Source organism: Alligator mississippiensis, chromosome 1 (assembly GCF_030867095.1).
Source record: "Alligator mississippiensis isolate rAllMis1 chromosome 1, rAllMis1, whole genome shotgun sequence".
NCBI classification, from domain to species: domain Eukaryota; kingdom Metazoa; phylum Chordata; order Crocodylia; family Alligatoridae; genus Alligator; species Alligator mississippiensis.
Genome location: NC_081824.1, coordinates 307,513,838 through 307,534,444, shown reverse-complemented (window position 1 = coordinate 307,534,444; position 20,607 = coordinate 307,513,838). Strand labels below are relative to the sequence as shown.

Sequence of the window (20,607 nt, the reverse complement as noted above, 5' to 3'; positions counted from 1 at the left end):
GATCTATATAAAGTGGTGTTTCATTATGGTCATGGAAAAATGTGGATTTGGGGTTACTTTTTTAAATCCGAATATTGGGGATTTCTTTACAGCAGAGAAAACCAGGAACTCTGGTGCTTACACATCAGAGTTAGTAGGTGCTAATTCTAAGGAATATTAGCCTGTGTTAAGGTTAACAAGTGCTAGTGATCAGTCACATGTTCAGATTTAATGCTGTTTCTCATGTGAACTGCTCAGACCTGCTAGAGCAGGGGTGGCCAAACTCCATTTCCCAGCAGCCCCTGTCCGCATCATTGTGGGCATATTATATATATATATATATATATCTATATATATATATATATAGATATATATATATATATATAGATAAATATATATATATATCTTTGACCACAAGATGAACATGAGCCTGCAATGTGATGCTGCGGCTAGTAAAGCGACCAAAACGCTGGCTTGCATCCATAGATGCTTCTCAAGCAAATCCCGGGACGTCATTCTCCCCCTGTACTCGGCCATAGTGAGGCCGCAGCTGGAGTACTGCGTCCAGTTTTGGGCTCCACAATTCAAAAAGGATGTGGAGAAGCTTGAGAGAGTCCAGAGAAGAGCCACGCGCATGATCAGAGGTCAGGGAAGCAGACCCTATGATGACAGGCTGAGAGCCCTGGGGCTCTTTAGCCTGGAAAAGCGCAGGCTCAGGGGTGATCTGATGGCCACCTACAAGTTTATCAGGGGTGACCACCAGTATCTGGGGGAACGTTTGTTCACCAGAGCGCCCCAAGGGATGATGAGGTCGAATGGTAACAAACTACTACAAGATCGTTTCAGGCTGGACATAAGGAAGAATTTCTTTACTGTCCGAGCCCCCAAGGTCTGGAACAGCCTGCCACCGGAGGTTGTTCAAGCGCCTTCATTGAACACCTTCAAGATGAAACTGGATGCTTATCTTGCTGGGATCTTACGACCCCAGCTGACTTCCTGCCCTTTGGGCGGGGGGCTGGACTCGATGATCTTCCGAGGTCCCTTCCAGCCCTAATGTCTATGAAATCTATGAAATATATATATATATATAAAATAGTGGTGTTTCATTTGGATCATGGAAAAATGTGGATTTGGGGTTACTTTTTCTTTTTTTAATCCAAAAATTGGATTTTTTTTTATCAGAGAAAACCAGGTTTCCTCATAACCACACCCTTGCTCAGAATTTGTAGCAATATATCCCTATTTGGGATATACTGGCTGGTAGGAAACTGGTACAGCTGGCATAGCTATTGGAAGAAGTCCTTTACCAACTTGCAGGGGTTTTTTGTACTGACCTGACAGAAAAACAGTTTTTTTCATGTTGTCTTCACACTTATAGTATCCATTTCTGTTTTAAATTTACCCCTTAATGTCTCAAGAATCTCATTTGTTCCTGTTGGACCCAATGGATAGATGTAAGGTTTATGGATAATCAGTATAACCAAATTTCACATAGCAGACAGTCTTTAAGCTTCAGTTTATGGTGTAAAGTCCTCTCCTAAAATACCCAGGTCCACTGACGTAAAGGACACAAGACCCACAGTCTTCAGAAGTCATTTTTCCTTTAAGACTAGTTAATTTGTAATCAACACATGCTCTCCATAAAAGCATTATGTTAATTTTCTAAGCTTTCTTAAAAATTTCCAGACTTTTTACCAGCAAAAACTGGGAACGATGATTTACTCCAATGATTTTTTTACTTTGATCTTTGACTCAAGATGTTCCTATATTTTTTGGAATGAAATCAACTAATAATTAAGTGATTAAAAACTACCTAATTCAGCTATGAATTTGGCTGAGGTCAGGAAGAAATAACTGAGATGTTGATACACAAATGGAGAATCTGTTTAGTGTAATGGAGCAGCTTAAATTATTGGTGTATGATGTAGAGATGGTTATCACAGAGATGACAGAAGCACAGTAGAAAAGCAGTCATTAGTGGAATACAAATTTCAAAGGGTATGTTCTTTCCTAAAAAGTGAAAAATAAAAGTAAAGATAGTAGAGCAGTACTATGTATGATGATGCAACAGACAAATAAGAAGTGCTGTTTTATATAAAATGGAATTGGCTTGAGTCAAAATCACTTTGGGGAAATATTGTAAAATAGGTACTAAGGGGGGAAAGCTAGGGAATTATACATACCATAGGTTTCATTCCACTAAAAATATCTTTAGCGAGAGAAAATAAAAAAAAATATCTAAGGAGAGATATATACTGTAGAGAGATGCCTACTATAAAGAATTACATAATTTTTCAAACAGAGACAGAAAAAACAAATGTTATAAATAATAATAGGGCCAAAGTATTCTTGGATGTAATGGATCATCAATAGGCAGTCACTTTTGGGCTTTGTTTTGGTAACTAGTGAGTCCTGACAGAAAAGCTGATGATAAAAAATTGCAGGTTTGATCATGTGGCTACAAGCTACTTCAGTTTAAATGAAAGTGTAGGATAAAACAAAAAAAGGTCTACAAATAAGGTGGTGTTTGGTTTTTTTTAATTTAAAAAAGGACAGACCTTAAAAAAATAAGGAACTAATAAGTGAAGCCAATTGGACTGAAAGATCCCTAATAGGAATAAGTATATGAAAATGGAAATTAATATGTTTTTCGTCAAAAGATAAGTTTAAATAACTTAATTTGCTCAAATGAGGAAGAATGGATAATTTCCTTCTGAGACTACTGAGAAAAGTGGCACATGGAACTATAAGTCTACTAGCACAGATTTTTTATTAATCTGTCAAATAAAGGGTGCTACTGTGTGATTAGAAAATGGCAACTGGCCTTTGCTGTCCTCAAAAAGGAAAAAAATAAGTCAGCTGTAAACGTGTAAGTTTGAGTTCAATACGGTTCCAGGCTTCCGAAAAAAAAATTAAAGAAAAAATAAGTAAAGACATGGAGATAAATGGAAAATCAGTATATACATGTCACATTCTATCCCAAGGCAGATGATGTCAGACTAACATATTATCTTCCTTTGGAATGATGGCTGAACTTTTTAGATATAGAAAATAAAGTAGAGCTAATCTTTCTGGATTACACTAAAGCATTAAATGGTACTACATGGAAAACTGTTAGTTAAACTGGAGTAAATGGGATTACTACAAGAACCGTATGGTGAATAAGGGATTGGGTAAAGAGAGGAGAGATTAATGAACAGTGTTAAAAGGGGAACTATTGGAGTGGAGAAGTAACTAATGGACATTTGCAAGGATTGGTTTTAGGACTAATCTTTAATATTTTCATTATTGACTTTGGCACACAATGTAAGAGTGAAATTGGCTGATGACATGAAGTTGAAGGGAACTGTCAAAGCAGAGAGGGATAAGAATATCACACAAGAAGAGCTGGATGGCTTTGCATACAGAAGAAGAAAATATAGGATGAAAAATTTCATGGTGCAAACTGCTGGGTCATTAGTTGGGGACTAATAACAGGAATTTCTACACCATAAATGGGACAACTCATCAGATGGAAATGCAAAGTAAGAAAAAGACCCTGGCTATATTAGTCACCCTGTCTTCAACTAGTATGAGCTTACAGTGTGACGTTATTATGAGAAAGGCAAATGCAATGGTACTTCCAGAAGAGTAAAAGTATTACATGGGATTAGGGGAATGGACAGCCTATCACATGAGAGCAAACTAAAAGTACTTGACATTTTTTGCATAGCAAAATGAAGGCTAAGGGGTAATAAATGTATTCTGTACACCCAAGCACAACTCAAACTTATACTGTGTACTTCACAGCTTTTTACAAACCACCCCAAATGTATCTGCCAATGTATAATGATAGAAAAACAGGGTGGGAAGGGACCTCAATAGATCATCTAGCCCAACACCCTGCACATTCTTTCTGTAGTGAGGGGTCCAAAACTAGACATAGTACTTCAGATGTGGCCTCACCAGTGATGAATAGAAGGGAATAAGCATTTCCCTCAATCTCCTGGCAACGCTCCTGTTAATATATGCCATTAGCCTTCTTGGCAACAAGGGCACACTGTTGACTTTTATTCAGCTTATTGCCCTTTTCTCAAGAGCTGCTGCTTAGCCAGTCAGTCCCCAGGCTGTAGTGGTGCATGGGATTGTTCCATCTTCAGTGCAGGACTTTGCACTTGCCCTTACTGATTCTCATGAGATTTCTTTATGTCCAATCCTCCAATTTCTCTAGGACTCTCTAAATCCTAGCCCTATTGTCCAGCATATCTACTATTCCTCTTAGCTTGGACCAATTAATTTTGGACTAATTTCCTATTTTATCAAGGTCATTCTGAATGTTAAGACTAGACTACGCTCCAAAGTGTTTCCAAGTACATCCAGCTTGGTGTCACCTTCAAATTTCCTTAAGCAACTATGCACTCATTACCATCCTTCAAATCATTACTGAAGATATTAAACAGTATTGGACCAAAGACAAAACCCTGGGAATTGGACCATACTTAATGCCACATCCCAATTATACATTGAGCCATTGGTGATTCTTCTTTGAGTATGATGATCCAACTATATATCTATCTTACAGTACTTTTGTGTAGACCAGGGGTTGCCAACCTTTCACAACATTTGGGTCAAATTAACACAGTTTGGTCAGTGTTGTCATATATTTGATGTCTAGGTGGTGGTGGTGCCAAATGTACTAATCAGCAGGATATACAAAGTTCCAGGCTTGGCAGACCCTTTAAATCTCTTCACAGGCTAGACATAGCCTGAGGCCAAAGGTTGCTAACACCTGTTCTAAATTATATATTTTTAACGTATTAATGAGAATATCTAAGAGACTGTAAAGGGACCTTCCTGTGCCGCCTAGAGTCACATCGCCTACCGGTTGGGACAGTAGTATCTTGTAGCTGTAGAGCGCCTGCCATGCCTTCGAAGTTCTGGGAGATAAGTCTAGACACTACTGGGAGGCAACTGAGATCAGCTATGGACTCAGAGTTTCTGTGGCTCTTCGCAGAGCTCCACCATTCACATACCCTGCCCTCACCACACCTGATGTTCTGGGCAATGTTGATTTTCGCTACGATTCTTTACCGTCTTAACCCAAAGGATCTTAACTAAGGTCTGTGCCTAAGTGGCTGCTTGTCCTGTTCTTTCCTGCATGGTTCCAAAGATAGCTACCTACATCTCTGGTTCTCTCTTTGTCACTCTCTCATGGCCGGGGTCCTTTCTCTCTTGTCCTCTCTCTTCTGAGGTAGTAAAGTCACCCCCACCTTCCTTTTCCTTTAGGTCCCTGGAGTGGTTCCCTTCACCCCCCAGGATCGGACTCACCGACTGCTCAAGCCTCCTCATCGTCTTCAATTCTTGACTGGACCTTGTCGGGTAGGTGGTGGAGCTGGTGCTTACCCTCTGGCCCTCTATTCATTTTCCTTTCTTTGCTGGGCTTCTCCCCTTCTCTCCTTCTCTTCTCAGATTTCTTTCTCCTTCTGTCTCCTCCTGGGACATTCCCTCAGCGTCCCTTAAATCTCCTGCTCTCCAGCTGGGTCCATCGTGGCAGTTCCCTATTGGCTGCCTGCCTAACCAAGCTGTTCTCTCTTTGCTCACCAGCATGGTATGTTCCCTTTTCTTTTGTTCTTTTCCCGCGCCACTTTTCTTTTTCAGTGTTTGGATTCTGGTGGTTGGGTCTGCCGCAGCAGTCTTTGATCTGCCACAGCCCCAGCTGGCTCCTTGACTCGTCTTGACCGCAGCGGGGTTTGCCATGGCTCCTCTGTCTCCGTGAGGTAAGTCCTTCTCTTTTTCTTTTTTGTGGCCCTGCTCATGGCAGGGTGCTTCAGGCACCCTGTCACAGAGACAGTGTCCTTCCATCTTCCCCTTTCAATGGATCTTACTTTAAGTGGGTCCCTCTTCACCACAAAGTTTAACTTTGCTATTCTCATCTTCATGGCCCTTCATAAATTTTCCCTTTCTTTCTAACGTGACTTGACCTCTTCTAAGTTTGGCATATTTAGAAGAAGCATGAGGGAAAGAGGAAGCAATCTTCCACCACTCTCTATGCTCTCTATGAGATGGTTAAAACACTAATGAGGAATTTAAGTGAAGAAATAGTACAGCATCCTAGAGAGGGGATTTGATTCTGTACTACAGTCAAATATGAAAAAGGTACAAATGAAAGGGCACTTGAAAAAGTTGCAAGTGGGTGGGTAGGGGGTGGATTAAACTTATAATATTTTTTGTGTGGTTTTTGTAAGTGAAAATTAGCTATCTTATGAACATTCAGATGGGGCCACTACACAAACACAGACAAAAAAAACTTGATAAAACTAGACAATTCCACATACACAAATTAACTGCAGAGATTTATTCCATTTTCAAAAAATTAAATTTGGGACAACATGGCATAGTATAGCATGATAACTGCAACATTTAAGGAGATTATAGTTTAGTCTATGCAACTGAAAAAATGGTGTATGAACAATGTTTCTTTGAGATGTTGTCAAAGTCTCTGTAATCATATGTTGTCATTCCAGGAACAACTTCAACTTGCATGGCTGGCTTTTTAAAAGAAAGTCTCTCATTTATGATTCATAAATAAGTATAACTGAATATTTTATGATGGATCCTCCCTCTGTGGAAGTGTCCCACATTTCTTGGGCAAGTGATATGCTGCATGTTAAAGAATCTATACAGAATTTAGGTGTGTGGATATGTTATATTGCTTAAGAATAGCTCTTCATTCAAAAATCTTTACACAAGGGTTTTTCTTTGTAACTAGAGTATTTTTAGATTTATTTTAATTCTCACCCGAGACCAATTTAGTGGGTATTTTTAAAGTACACACAGAATATGGAAAAGACCACCAGAAGGAGGAGGATATGGTAGTATTGCCTGTTATACCCAATAGCCAAATAGTTAGAGCACTCCAAGTGTAGGGATTTCAGCCCTGATTTCCACTTCCTGCTTGAATGCTCAAATTACCAGGCTACTGGATATTCTAGGGTGAGTGTTTCTCAGTCTCTTCTGTTGATTCTGCTCTGCTCTGCTCTGCACAAAAGAATTACTGGTTAGAAAACTGAAGACTCACAGGTGGCTGAGCTAACCACCAGGCTGGAGTCATTTCCATTCTCTGACTCTATGAATGTTGAATTATTCAATGTAAAGAAGAATATATTCAATAAAAGTTATAGGCAAATCTATCCCAAAATACTCCAACAGCAAGCCTGACTGCTCATCTGGGAGATATGATATTTGGGTTTGAATTTCCCCTCCAAGTTAGGTGAGTGGGAACTAGAATTTGGGTCTTTCACACCCCACATGAGTACCCTAAACACTACAGTATTGCATCTGTGGTAATAGCACTCAAGCTTTTGAGAAAGAGCTAATCTAGTTTAGGTGCAAACTCTAGGAAAGTTATGGCAGGGTGCCTCAACACAAAGTGCTCTTTTTGCAGATTCTGCCTATAATTGCATTAATTATCTTAGTATGGGATGATCCAGTGATGGGATTGCTCCATGTAATTACAGACGAGCCAGGCTACCCACTTCTTAAACCAGAAGGGATGGAGAGACACTACATTTGTTCCTCCAAGAGCTACTATGCAGAAGACAATGGAGCAAAGATAGACTTGATTAAATAAGTTTACTGCTAGGTGATGTCTTCAAAAAGGGTGTAAATATACATGTAGATTGTTAGGTAAGATCTCATTAAGATCCGAGGATTGTAAATGCATCTGCCAACCTTTGAGTTGTGTAATTAATGTCACAGGTTGCAATCATCAATATTAGATATTAATGATCAAGCTTCAACCAATACAGAATAACAATTTGAAAATAAATCCATAATACTGGCAAGAGTGACAAATTGATGCAGCTGGTATTGGTTTAACCCTTACTTCAGATTATTTTTAAACAGCAGTTTATGTTAATTTGTTTTCAAATCATTCTTTAAGTTATGTATAAACAGATGGTTTAATCAGTTCTAGATACCTGTGCTTTCAATAAAATGAAATTTACTATTTCACAGAGATCATTCTGCAAAGTCTATAAAAAACATATTTAGATCCACCAAATCTATTTTAACCCCCAAAATATAATGCAGTCTTCATTATATTATGGCTAGCTCAAAATATCCTTGACATTTACACTGTAATGTGAATGTAAGATGTGTAAAAGCAGAAGGAACCAGGGGCAGTCTGCAGAGCTGTGCTGAGTGTTAATCTGGACAACCCCCAGGTGCTGCAGGGCAAGGGTAAAAGGAAGAGGAAACTTGAGGTTGGAGTAGGGTTGCCAACTCTGAATCTATTCCAGGAGGTTTCTGGAATGCCGCTATGCCCGTGACAATGCAAATGTGCCCACGTGCTTGTATATTTTAGTTACAGATTATGGTGTGTAGACTTTACGTCAGAAAGGCAAAAGCACATTACTATTACGTTTTAAAAACCCACTGGACTACTATATGAAAAAAGGCAGATTGAACATGTAATATTTATTTTAAAGAATGCCCTATCATTTATCTCCTGGGTGACTCTCACCAGTCTGCTGGAAATATATATCTAATTCCTGGGGACTCCAGGGCAATCCAGAAGGGTTGGCAACCCGAAGCTGGAATAAGGGGAAAAGAGAGCAGTGTGCAGGTGGAACTTGGCCAGTCCTACATGGAGGAGTGCACAATGAAGTTGATCTTACTGGCTAAGTCAGCCAGGACTGTGGACTGAAGGAGCTGGCAGCTGCAGGCTGCTATTTGAACACTCTAGGAACTAAAGACTCGTTTGGCATCACCTCTGGAGGTGTGCTGGGAAATTAAGGGTCTCAATGCTGTGGGGAGCATACCATATACCAGAGTGTGCCGTGGCAGCGGTGAACTGTATCAGCTGATGGGACTCCCAGCCATGGGAGGTGCATGATGTGCTCCTGTGACTGGGAGCCCCATCAGCTTGATACATGCGGGCAAAAGCCCAGGATTGTGATCCAAGGCTCCCCCGTACCAGCTATAAGGAATGATAGGATCTGATGCATAAGCCAACAATCATGCCTCTTGCCATGCATGGGTGGTAGTTGTGTTGCCACTAGGTCAAAGGAAGTGATTATTCCTCTGTATTCAGCACTGGTGGGGTCACATCTGGAGCACTGCATTCAGTTTTGCCCCCCCACCCCCCACTGCAGAAAGGATATGGACAAATTGGAGAGAGTCCAGCGGAGGGCAACAAAAATGGTTCAGGGGCTGGGGGACATGACTTATGAGGAGAGGCTAAGGGAAATGGACTTATTTAGTCTAGAGAAGAGGGACCTGAGAGGGGATTTAATAACAGTCTTCAAGTACTTGAAGTGAGGTTTGAAAGAGGATGGAGCTACACTGTTCTCAGTGGTGGCAGATGACAGAACAAGGAGCAATGGTCTCAAGTTGCAGCAAGAGAAGTTTAGGTTAGATATTAGGAATAATTTTTTCACTAGGAAGGTAGTAAACACTGGAACAGGTTACCCAGAGAAGTGGTGCAAGCTCCATGCTTGGAGGTTTTCAAAACCCAGCTAGACCAAGCTTTGGCTGGGATGATCTAGTCGAGGATGGTGCTGCTTTGAGCAGGGGGTTGGACTACATGATGTCCTGAGGCCCCTTCCAACCTTAACTTTCCAACCTATCACACCTTTACCTGCACATTTGGCAGGGGCCTATGATTAAAAAAAAAAAAAAGTCCACAGGGCCAGATCCTATTCCACATCCTCTAAGTTATCCAAGACTTTGCCAGATAATTTAAAAAGTATGCATCTTGCCTCAGAACTAAATAAAATCTTACTCTACCCAATGAGCCAAATAGTTCTGCCATTCTCTCTATGTGCAGCTTAATGTGTCCTTAGAGAGCAATGCTATTCAACCCTGCAATGTTGCATAGTTCTTTCTGTTGTGGTAGAGGATAACCCGGTGGAGCCCCAGAGACCACTCCTGTTCTGCATGGGGAACCATACAAGAGTTTCCCATTCTCTCAGTAGGCAATATTATGTGTCTGTCATGGTGGGACCCAGCATGATTGATCTTGCTCAGAAGGTATCTTCATTCTACTGAAGCTCAGCCACTGGGTAGAAAGGAGTGCAAGAACTGTTAAGCCCAGAAGAGACCACAAGATGGAGCCTGAATCAACAAGGATGGCATTTTGCATGCAATACTCAGTGCCCACCTCTACATGAGATGCTGACTGAACAGTAGCCCAATACTACACAGTAGTTGTCGTGTCCCCACTCGGTCCCTGGCTCCGGCAAGAGACCCCAGGACCCCCGACAAGCCTTGGCCTACTTGGAGGTAAGCAGGGGCCTGTGGCGGGAGGGACGTAGGCCAGATGTGGGGCAGCTGAGTGGAGCCAAGAGGATTACGCCCCCCCCCACTGGCTCCTACTTGGCCCAGCACCCCAGGGAGCCATGTGACCAGAGCCTTGTGAACAGGATGCACAAGCAGGCATGCTTCTGGGCACAGTCAATGAGTTAGTGCAGGAGTTTGTGCAGGAGGGCACACAGGAGGGCCCAAGGCCTAACAGCAGTAGCCAGACTACCAGTGGCACAATGCAGATGGCTACACACCGCATCCCAAAGTTCCCCTCAGAGTCTGAGACCTCCCCCTCTGGCACTTCTCAGGTCTCCACCCAGACAGAACCCACGGTTCTGGGCTCCATGCAGATGGAGCCTCTGGCTCTTGGCTGTGGGGGCTGCCTGGCATGATTCCAGGCACTTGAGACTGGGAGGATGGCCACCTCCCCTTGTGAGGTCCGCTCCACTTTGGAGTCTCTGGGGCACCACATAGAGGAGTTCCAGACCTCATTCCAGAGACTGCATGCCATCAGGGATGGTGAGCAGGAGATTTCCTACTGCCAGGCCCTTCACCCCATGAAGGCTGAGGGTCGAACAGGGTCACCTCCCAGGACAAGGAAGGACTTGAGGATCTCCCACACTGTCCATCCAGGAGGTTGGACCAAGGTGGTGAGCAGCCCCAGGGCCTGCTGCATCAAGGTCCCCTGCCTTCTGGAGCTCTGCAACAGGTATGCACCTCTTGCAGCCCCAGTAGAGCCTGCAGAGCTGCCAGCTCCTGCAGGCCAGGGAAGTCCATCAACATCTACCATCCCTGCTCTCTCTAAGATGAAACTCAGAGTGGTTGTTGTGGGAGACTCCCTCTTGAGGGGGACTGAGGGGGCAATCTGCCGCCCCAACCCCCTAGCCCGTGAGGTCTTCTGCCTCCTGGGGGCCCACATCTGGGACATGGCAAAGAAGAAACCCAGACTACGGCACCCAAGGGATTCCACTCCTACCCGAGCCCTGGAATGGTGTCCTCCTGGTAATGTGAGGAAGCCTAGGGCTCCCAATGAAATGCTTAGGTGTTTGTACATCAATGCCAGGAGCTTGGGGAACAAACAGAAGGAACTGTTCCTCCTACTAAACAAGAAAGACTACAATCTCATAGGGATAACGGAGATCTGGTGGGACTCCACCTATGATTGGGCCATCGGTATAGATGGCTATACCTTGTATAGGAGAGATCATGCAGATAAAAGGGGTTGGGGTGTAGCTCTCCATGTCAAGGATAGCTACACATCCCTGCAAGCTGACATTGGTGCCCAGGGAGGGTGACTAGAGACACTCTGGGTTAAAATACAGGGGGAACATGGCACAGGGGACACAATGGTAGGAGTCTACTATAGACCCCCCCAACCAGGAACAAGAGATTGCCCAGGAATTTGCCAGGGAACTGGCTGAGGCTACATGCTCTCGGTGCATGGCTGTCATGGGAGATTTCAACTACCCAGACATCTCATGGGAAGAGTACTCAGCCAAATCTGATCAGCTGCAAAGCTTCCTCATGTGCGTGGATGAACTCTACCTGACCCAAGCAGTCTATGGTAAAGTGCAGCTGGACCTGGTACTCGCTAAAGAGGATGACATAGCCAGCAACCTAAAGATCGAAGGAAAGCTGGGAGACAGTGACCACGAGCTAGTCACTTTTACTATTCATTGCAAAGCTAGCAAGTCAGTCAGCAATGCAGAAATCCTCAACTTTAGGAAAGCTGACTCTGATAAGCTCAGGAGGCTTGTTGTCAAGACACTATGGGCCCAAAACTGGGCAGGGGGAGGAGTCCAAGAGGAGTGGTAGCTCCTTAAGGGAGCAATCCTGGAGGCACAAGGGATCTTGGAGGAAAGGTAGCAAAAAGGCACAGCAACCCCCTTGGCTCACCAGGGAACTCATGGACCTCCTAAGTCAAAAAAGAGAGGCTTATAAAGGATGAAAGATAGGAATCACCACAAAGGAAGATTGTTCTGTACTGGTCCATACCTATAGGGAGAGAACCAGGAAAGCCAAGGCTGCAACCAAACTCCACCTGGCTACACATATCAAGGACAGTAAAAAGTCATTTTTTAGATATATGGGGAGTCGGAAGAAAAATACAGGTAACATTGGACCCCTGATAAACCAAATGGGACAACTGACAATCGACTCCCAGGAAAAAGCCAACCTACTAAATGGGTTCCCCTGCGTCGGTCTTTCATCAATCCCATGGGACTCCCCTGCCTATTACAGGACAGGGAGGCCCAGATAAGGGAGATTCCTTGCACTTCATCAATGCTGACCTTGTGAAGGAACACCTTGAGAGGCTGGACACCTTCAAGTCAGCCGGCCCTGACAATCTATACCCAAGGGTACTCAAGGAGCTGGCTAGCATCATAGCCCAGCACCTGGCATGGATCTTCCAGTGGGGTCCCTCAAGGCTCTGTCCTTGGACCTATATTGTTCAACATCTTCATTAATGATGTGGACATTTGAGTCAGAAGTGGACTAGCCAAGTTCACTGATGATATCAAACTTTGGGGTAAAGCATCCACACCTGAGGACAGGAGGGCGATCCAGGCTGACCTTGACAAGCTCAGAAAATGGACCAATGAGTACCTGATGGTGTTTAACACTGAAAAATGCAAGGTTCGCCAGCTTGAAAAGAAAAACTTGCAGCATCCCTATAGGCCCGGCAGTGCTACACTGGCTAGCACTATGGATGAAAGGGACTTGGGGGTCATGATTGACCACAAGATGAGCATGAGCCTTCAGTGTGATGCTGAGGCTAGTAAAGCGAGGAAAACGCTGGCTTGCATCCATAGATGCTTCTCGAGCAAATCCCAGGACATTGTTCTCCCATTGTACTCAGCCTTAGTGAAGCCATAGCTGAGGTACTATGTTCAGTTTTGGGCGCCACAATTCAAAAAAGATGTAGAGAAGTTTGAGAGAGTGCAGAGGAGAGCCACGTGCATGATCAGAGGTTAGGAAAACAGACGTTACAATGACAGGCTGAGAGCTATGGCACTCTTCAGCTTGGAAAAGCGCAGGCTCAGGGGAAATCTGATGGCCACCTATAAGTTTATCAGGGGTGTTCACCAGGATCTGGGGGAACATTTGTTCACCAGAGTGCCCCAAGGGATGACAAGATCGAATGGTTATAAACTCCTGCAAGACCATTTCAGACTGGACATAAAGAAGAATTTCTTTACTGTCCGAGCCCCCGAGGTCTGGAATAGCCTGCCATCGGAGAAGGTTCAAGAACCTACTCTGAACACCTTCAAGAGAAAATGGGATGTTTATCTTGCTGGGATCCTGTGACCTCAGCTGACTTCCTGCCCCTGGGGCAGGGGGCTGGACTTGATGATCTTCCGAGGTCCCTTCCAGCCCTAATGTCTATGAAATCTATGAAACAATGTGGATACAGGTGTCAGAAGTGGACTGGCCAAGTTTGCTGATGATACTAAACTTTGGGGTAGAGAGCCCACACTGAAGGATAGGCTGTGATCATGATTGACCACAAGATGAACATGAGCTACCAACGCAATGTTGCAGCTGGTAAAGCAAACAAAACTCTGGCTTGCATCCATAGGTGCTTCTCAAATAAAACTCAGGATGTCATCCTTCCACTGTACTCGGCTTTAGTGAGGCCACAGCTGGAGTACTGCATCCAATTCTGGGCTCCACAATTCAGGAAGGATGTGGAGAAGCTTAAGAGAGCCCAGAGGAGAGCCATGTGCATGATCAGAGGGCAAGAGAATAGGCCTTATGAAGAGAGGCTGAGAGCCATGGGGCTCTTCAGCCTGGAAAAGCACAGGCTCGGGGAGACCTGGTGGCAGCCTATAAGTACATAAGGGGTATGCATCAGGATCAGGAGGAACGTCTGTTCACTAGAGCACCCCAAGGGATGACAAGGACCAACAGTCACAAACTCCTCCAAGACCGTTTTAGGCTGGATATAAGGAAAAACTTCTTTACTGTCAAAGCCCCCAACACCTGGAATAGGCTCCCTCCAGAGGTGGTGCAAGCACCTACTCTGGACTCCTTTAAGAAGCATTTGGATGCTTATCATGCTGGGATCCTTTGACCCCAGCTGACTTCCTGCCCCTGGGGCAGGGGGCTGGACTCGATGATCTCCCGAGGTCCCTTCAAGCCCTAATGTCTATGAAATCTGTGTGGCAAAAACCATGACACAACACTAATGCACAATAGTATTAGGCTACCGTAAAGTCACATCACAAAAAAGGCATTCATTAGCACTACTTTGAAGTAACTCGGGTTACTGTGAAGTCATTTAGGCTGGGGCAGAAGTAACACAAACTCATTTATACATTTAGTACTTGTTATACTAAATTACTGCACAGTAATGATTGCGCAATCACTGTCTTGTGTAGACATGGCTAGTGGATAACATACATAAATAGTATTGGAAATAAAAGCCAGACCCTTGTGCATAGCTGACTGGTAGGGGGTGCATGGGGGTGCACGTGTCCCCCCCGACAGCCAACACAGATGCTGTTGGTAGGGCTGGTGCCCCCCCTGACAGGGCCAGGCCATTGGCGGCTTCTGCAGGTGCCCCCCAGATTTAGGATGCACCAGTCACTCATGCCCTTATGCTACCTTCCATGACAGTGGTCTCGTCACCAGGCCATAAAGTGCAAATGTTGATAATGGAACATTTAATACTTTGAGATTTTGAAGTGGAATATAATCTAGGCCATTTTCTTCAAGGAAAGCCATAGAAATTTTGCCTAAATATACCTGTTTTCAGCCAGAGAAGATTAACCTATATTAATCATCAGAAGACATTAAAGTCCATAGGGAGATAATGCTTGCAAGATGCTGCAGTGTCCAAAAATAGTTCAATTACTGCAAGTAAAACTCATTATGGCAGAATTGCCGATGGACATTCTAAATAGCTGTCTGATAACCTTCAATTTTTTACATATCTACAAAATCTTGATATTAGATATTGTGAAATTCTAGAAAGTGAAGTGTTATTTCACAAGGGCTACATAAATGATGGACACTTTTCACAAAATGATGACATACCACAAGTGAATTGCCAAGTCCCCATCATTTATCCTTACTGATTATATTATGTACCTATCTGAAAGCAACTTAAGCTTAATCAATCAATCTAAAACCTGGGCCTTAGACACAAGGACAGATTTTATATTTAATGATCCTGCAGCCTTTGAACGATAGCTCTGAATTTCTGAACCTGCAAAAAACAGTGACACACGGTAAAGTAACTGAGTCACAGGATTATTTTAAATATAGCAGTTCTATTGTACTGGAGTGACATAGAGGCTTTGCTGCCTCATGTTCCTAAAGTATAAGTAAATCAAAGATTTTCACCTTCTTTGTGAAGGTAAAGTTTCCTTTTTATTTTTCTCGGTATTAAGGAAATATTGGTGTTAACTTCTTCCACAATAGCAAATCCTAAGACTTAGTATACTAAACATCAAACACTACAAAGCATGATCATAAGCTTTTAGAAAATCCTTCTTTACATTTTCCATTATCAACATTTGCACTTTATATAGGAAAAAAATGAAGCTCAGTCAATATTTTTACTTTGCAGGTGCCACTATGTGGGAAATACTAATATGAAGATTTCTAATTACATCTCTGGAATGATGGCAGAATGTCACAGAATTGTAAAAAAGATCAGCAGTATATATATATATACAGAGAGAGAGAGAGAGCGAGAGCGTTCACATTTTCTTATAGAATACCTAATTGCAACATACTGATCATTTTAATGAAATATAGCAGAAAAACAGGTATTTTTCAAAGCTGCTAATGGAAAGTAGGCTTCATTTTTCCCTTTGGAATTCTGAAGGCATAGAAAACATGCACACCTTTGAAATTAGAAATATGACCAATAGACCCAAAGAACAGCCAAAGGATAGAATTCTATTTCTCTTTACAAGTCTAAATAGAATAGGCAGTTTTCTAGCTGTCCAGCTGGCCACTTTTGGCCCCTCCTTTATACTTTGATAGAACCCAGAGCCTATTCCTTTTCAAGTCAACAGGCATCTCACTGAGCCACCCACATGCTGTCTTATTCTCTTTCTCCTGGGCTCACACTCACTGACTTACTGAATGGTTTAAAGCATTGTCCTCATAGCAAAAAGGGTACATCTACATGAGAATTTTACTGCAGAAGTGCCTAATTGACTCTGCAGTAAAGTCTCAGCATCTACACATGTGGCCGTATTAGGAAACAAATTAAATCTGCCTCAGTAAATACAAGTACAACCCTGCAGCCGAGTTCTTTAGTGTGCAGCAATGCACATGTAGATGCTGACGGGCCTGGCTAGGGCACAAGGGTGCTTCAGCAAGAGGCCTGCCTGCCTGTTAGCCCTGCACTGCAGCACCCTCGTGTCCCAGTCAGCCCTATGCAGAACAGTGAGCCACGTCAGAGCAGCCCCAGGCTTTCAGGCTGACCACCTGGGTCCCCTGGCAGCCAGGGCTGCTCTGACCTGGCTCAATGTGCTGAGGTCCTGGATACACGTCCAAATGCAGCACCTGGGAGCAATAAACTCTGGCGCACTTTACACCATAGTTTATTGCTGTGTGTTAGTAGCACACGTAGATGTACTCAGAGAGATTCAGGTTCAAACACCCCTATGGGTGAGCAGGTCCTAGAACCCAGGTTTCTCATTTCCTGAGTACCTGCCCTAACCACTCAACCCCGGCCCAGCCCAGCCCAGCCCAGCCCAGCCCACCCTGCCCTATCCAGATCCGGGGGCACACGCCACTCTTCCCCCCATGCTTTCCTGGATGAGTGGCGGGACCAGCAGTGGGGGCCACCAGACGAGCAGGCAAGTGCTGGATGAGCTGCCCTGCACCCCTTCCCGCATCCCCTGGACAAGCCATGGCTCTGTCCCATGCCTGCCCCACCCCAACTGGACAGCACTTGTCCCAGCACCTGTCCCAGGCCCAGACCCACTCCTCCCTCACAACAGGGACCTTGATCTGCCCCCTACGCCTCTTCCTTCCCCCCACCCCTTCCACCACAACAGTTACCAGCTGGACACTGCTCTTCAAGCTGCCAGGCTGGTATTGGAAACCAGATCGGTATGGGCTGATATGCCTCCTTAACAATCAGGTATTGGTATCGGCCTCAAAAATCTCTATAGGTGCACCCCTAATATTAACTATACTGATTTCCTTTAATTGGCTGCTCAGACTTATTTGGCAAAGGTTGGCTAACCTAGCAGCTACCTGATGATGAGTGCAGTTGGCAGGAAGGATAGGGAAGGAGACAAATATCCCAGAATTGTAAAAGAATGCGTTAGAAATTATTTAGAGAACTAGATGCTTTCAAGTTGGCAAAGCAAGATGGGATGCACCTTCAGGTATTGAAGGAATTGGCTGAGGCAATTTCAGAGCCATTTGCATGGAAGATGGGTGAGGTCTTGGAGGACTGAAAAAGGACAAATATAATGCCCAGGTTTAAGAAAGGGAAGAAGGAGGATCTGGGGAATTGCAGACCAGTTAGCCTGACTGTGATACCAAAAGATCATGGAAAAGGCCCTCAAGGAATTTATTTTGAAAATACCTTGAGAACAAGGTGATCAGAAACAGCCAGCATGGATTAGTACAGAAGAACAAGAGTCAAAACCCCTGACCATTGCCTCTGGACTGCCTAAAAGAACAAAGCAAAGCACATCTGACAGCATGCAGCCTACAACATAGTGCCTGTTTCCTGAATTTGCTTTATTAGATTTCCTGAAAAACGGGAAAAAGGAGAAACGTTCCCATTAGTAGCACTAGACATCATAGTCTCTTTAAAAGCCCTTTTATTAGTAGGATAGCACACTTGATTCAGACTTCTGCACAGACACAAATGTACCTTCTCAGCTTCTGCACACACATCTATGGTCCTTAACCTTTTAGTTAGAGCAGCGGAATATGAGTAAAATGATTAGAATCCTAATGAATTTCAACTCTGTCGCTGAGTCATTGTAAGGGCTTGGCCAAACCTGTGCTTCATTTTCTGCATTTAAAATGGTAACTACTTTTCCGATACCTACATCAGATCAAGTAAGACCAATTCAGATAAAGTTGTGAATTTCTGTTGAGAAACTGGCTGTAAGGTAGGGTTGCCAACCCACCAGGATTGCCCTGGGGTGTCCAGGAATTAGATATAAATCTCCAGGAGACTGCTCAGAGTCACCTGGGAGATAAATGATACGGCATTCATTAAAATAAATATTAAATGTTGAATCCAATTTATACAAGAGTCCAGTGGGTTTTTAAAATTTGCCTTCCTGATGTAAAGTCTAAGCACCATAATCTGTAACTGATACTGTATATGCATGCCAGTGTACTGATAAGTACACTGGCATGTTCATGTTGTGTGTTTGTGCATTGCAGGCATGATGGCCTTCTAGAAATGTCTAGGAATATATTCAAACAGACTTGGCAGCCCTAATGTGGGGGTGGGGTATAATTTTTATATTATATCTATATATTTATTTTAACAGTTACAAAGGTTCTCATTTATTAATAGAGTATGTCTTGTAGATCAATTCCTCGTCCATTTACTATTGTGTAACATCCCTAAAAGAACTACAGTAATTTATGCATGTGGAAAAGTAATTTGAAAAATAATTAATGCACTTTGAACTGCCTTTAATGTTTTAAGTATTGTGTCCTTTAGGTGAGGGGCAGAAAAAGCCTCAAGGAAGAACTTAGATACACAAAGCAGCAGATGAAGGTGGAAAAAACAAGTGAAAACCATGTGACCTTCCATGTCTCCAGTGAGCTATCAGTAAGTCCTCCGTGGACTGATAATGATCCCTGGATCACAGGAACTCACTCATGTATCTTAAGTAAATGTATTTAAATGCACTGCATGGCCAATTATTCTTTAAGAAAGGTATTTGCCTAAGCCTAAGGAAGCTGAATAAATTTACTTAATCTTTGAATTCTTTGCCTTCTGTTAGCCAAATCAGCCCTTCCTCATACTGAGTGTCCCTTACTCCATGTGTATTCCCACTTTCTTTAGTGTAGAAGACCATATTTTGATATTATTATTCATCATAAACAGCATCTTACTAGAGGAGTAGTTTCACTGAAAGAAATTATACAATATACGCCATAAAGTACTATTAAGTGCAACTAATATTGGCAGAAGCTAACCATTATGAAAAGGGTTTTTTTGTTTTGATTTTCTAAATCCTAAAAATCCTAAAATCCTAAAAATGATTACTCCTTGAGTTTGGGCTTACAAATCCTTATTCAGACAAAACTTCAGATTAATACACTGTGCAATTTCCTTAGTTACATTGTACAAGATGATGCTCCATATCCCACATTCAGCTTTTAATTTATGTCTTATATTTTATGTTTTTTTTAAAACTCGAAGTCATTTAAGTTATTCAAGCAATAAATTACATCTGTAATATATAGGCTACTTGTGAAATTAATTGTTTAAAACTTTAAAACGAACAAAGAGTATCCTGCATACTAAATTGTAGGTGATGAGGTTTTTCATTCCCAAGTGAACTTCTTCCCCAACAAATAATAATCAAACAAAAATACCTACATGCTTTGGAAGCTTGGAAACAACTGCTGGCACAATTTACAGTGTAGTACAGAGGTCATCCTCTATGTACTGAACATGGATATTGGAGGGAAATCCTTTCCATGTAAAAGAAGGTTATAGTTTGCCTGACAGGGAAAGAAACCTGTCCTGCATAAACAGCTCTTCCTTTTATATAACTGTAATGATTCAGACTTCATTATGCCTTTTCTGAGAACATTATATCTCTTCACTACTATCAAACACCTACGAGCAGATTATGGCATTGCTAGGGCAATTTCTTCACTTTGGTTCCTGAAACAGCCTAGTCTATTGAAGCTGGTAACTTGAATATCATTGTATGTGCCTTTAGCAATATCTTGAGAAAACATCAGTCCTGACAGCCATCCAAACCTCTAACAATTGCCCATCTCCATATTCAACTTTTGGAAGTAAGCTCTTTAAAAAAAAGAGCAAGATGGACCGAGGCATATTTTTCTTTCTAGGGTTGCAATGATGACAAATATAGATATATATTTAAAATATATATATTTATTAATTTATCTGCAATTTTATTCAGTAAAAAAAGACACCCATGAACCGATTAAATACTAGTTTTATACTTTTGTTTCTAGCTCTTTTTTTCAATAGTTTTAAATTACTGGAATAGAAACCTCACAGCTAATCTCACTTTCTTGCACTATACTGGAGAAGAATATATACTTTACATAATACTATTATACAATTATAAGAAAATCCTGGGAATTAATTATTTTAAAATCAGACTGAGATTACTACTGACAATCTTCTACAGG

At 42.6% G+C, this 20,607-nt stretch overlaps 1 protein-coding gene across 1 annotated transcript in view; it reads right to left on the bottom strand.

The window, feature by feature from the left end:
* Positions 1 to 20,607, bottom strand: part of CFAP47 (cilia and flagella associated protein 47) — a 773,444-nt gene that overhangs the window by 39,699 nt on the left and 713,138 nt on the right. The gene's annotated exons all lie outside the window — the stretch shown is intronic.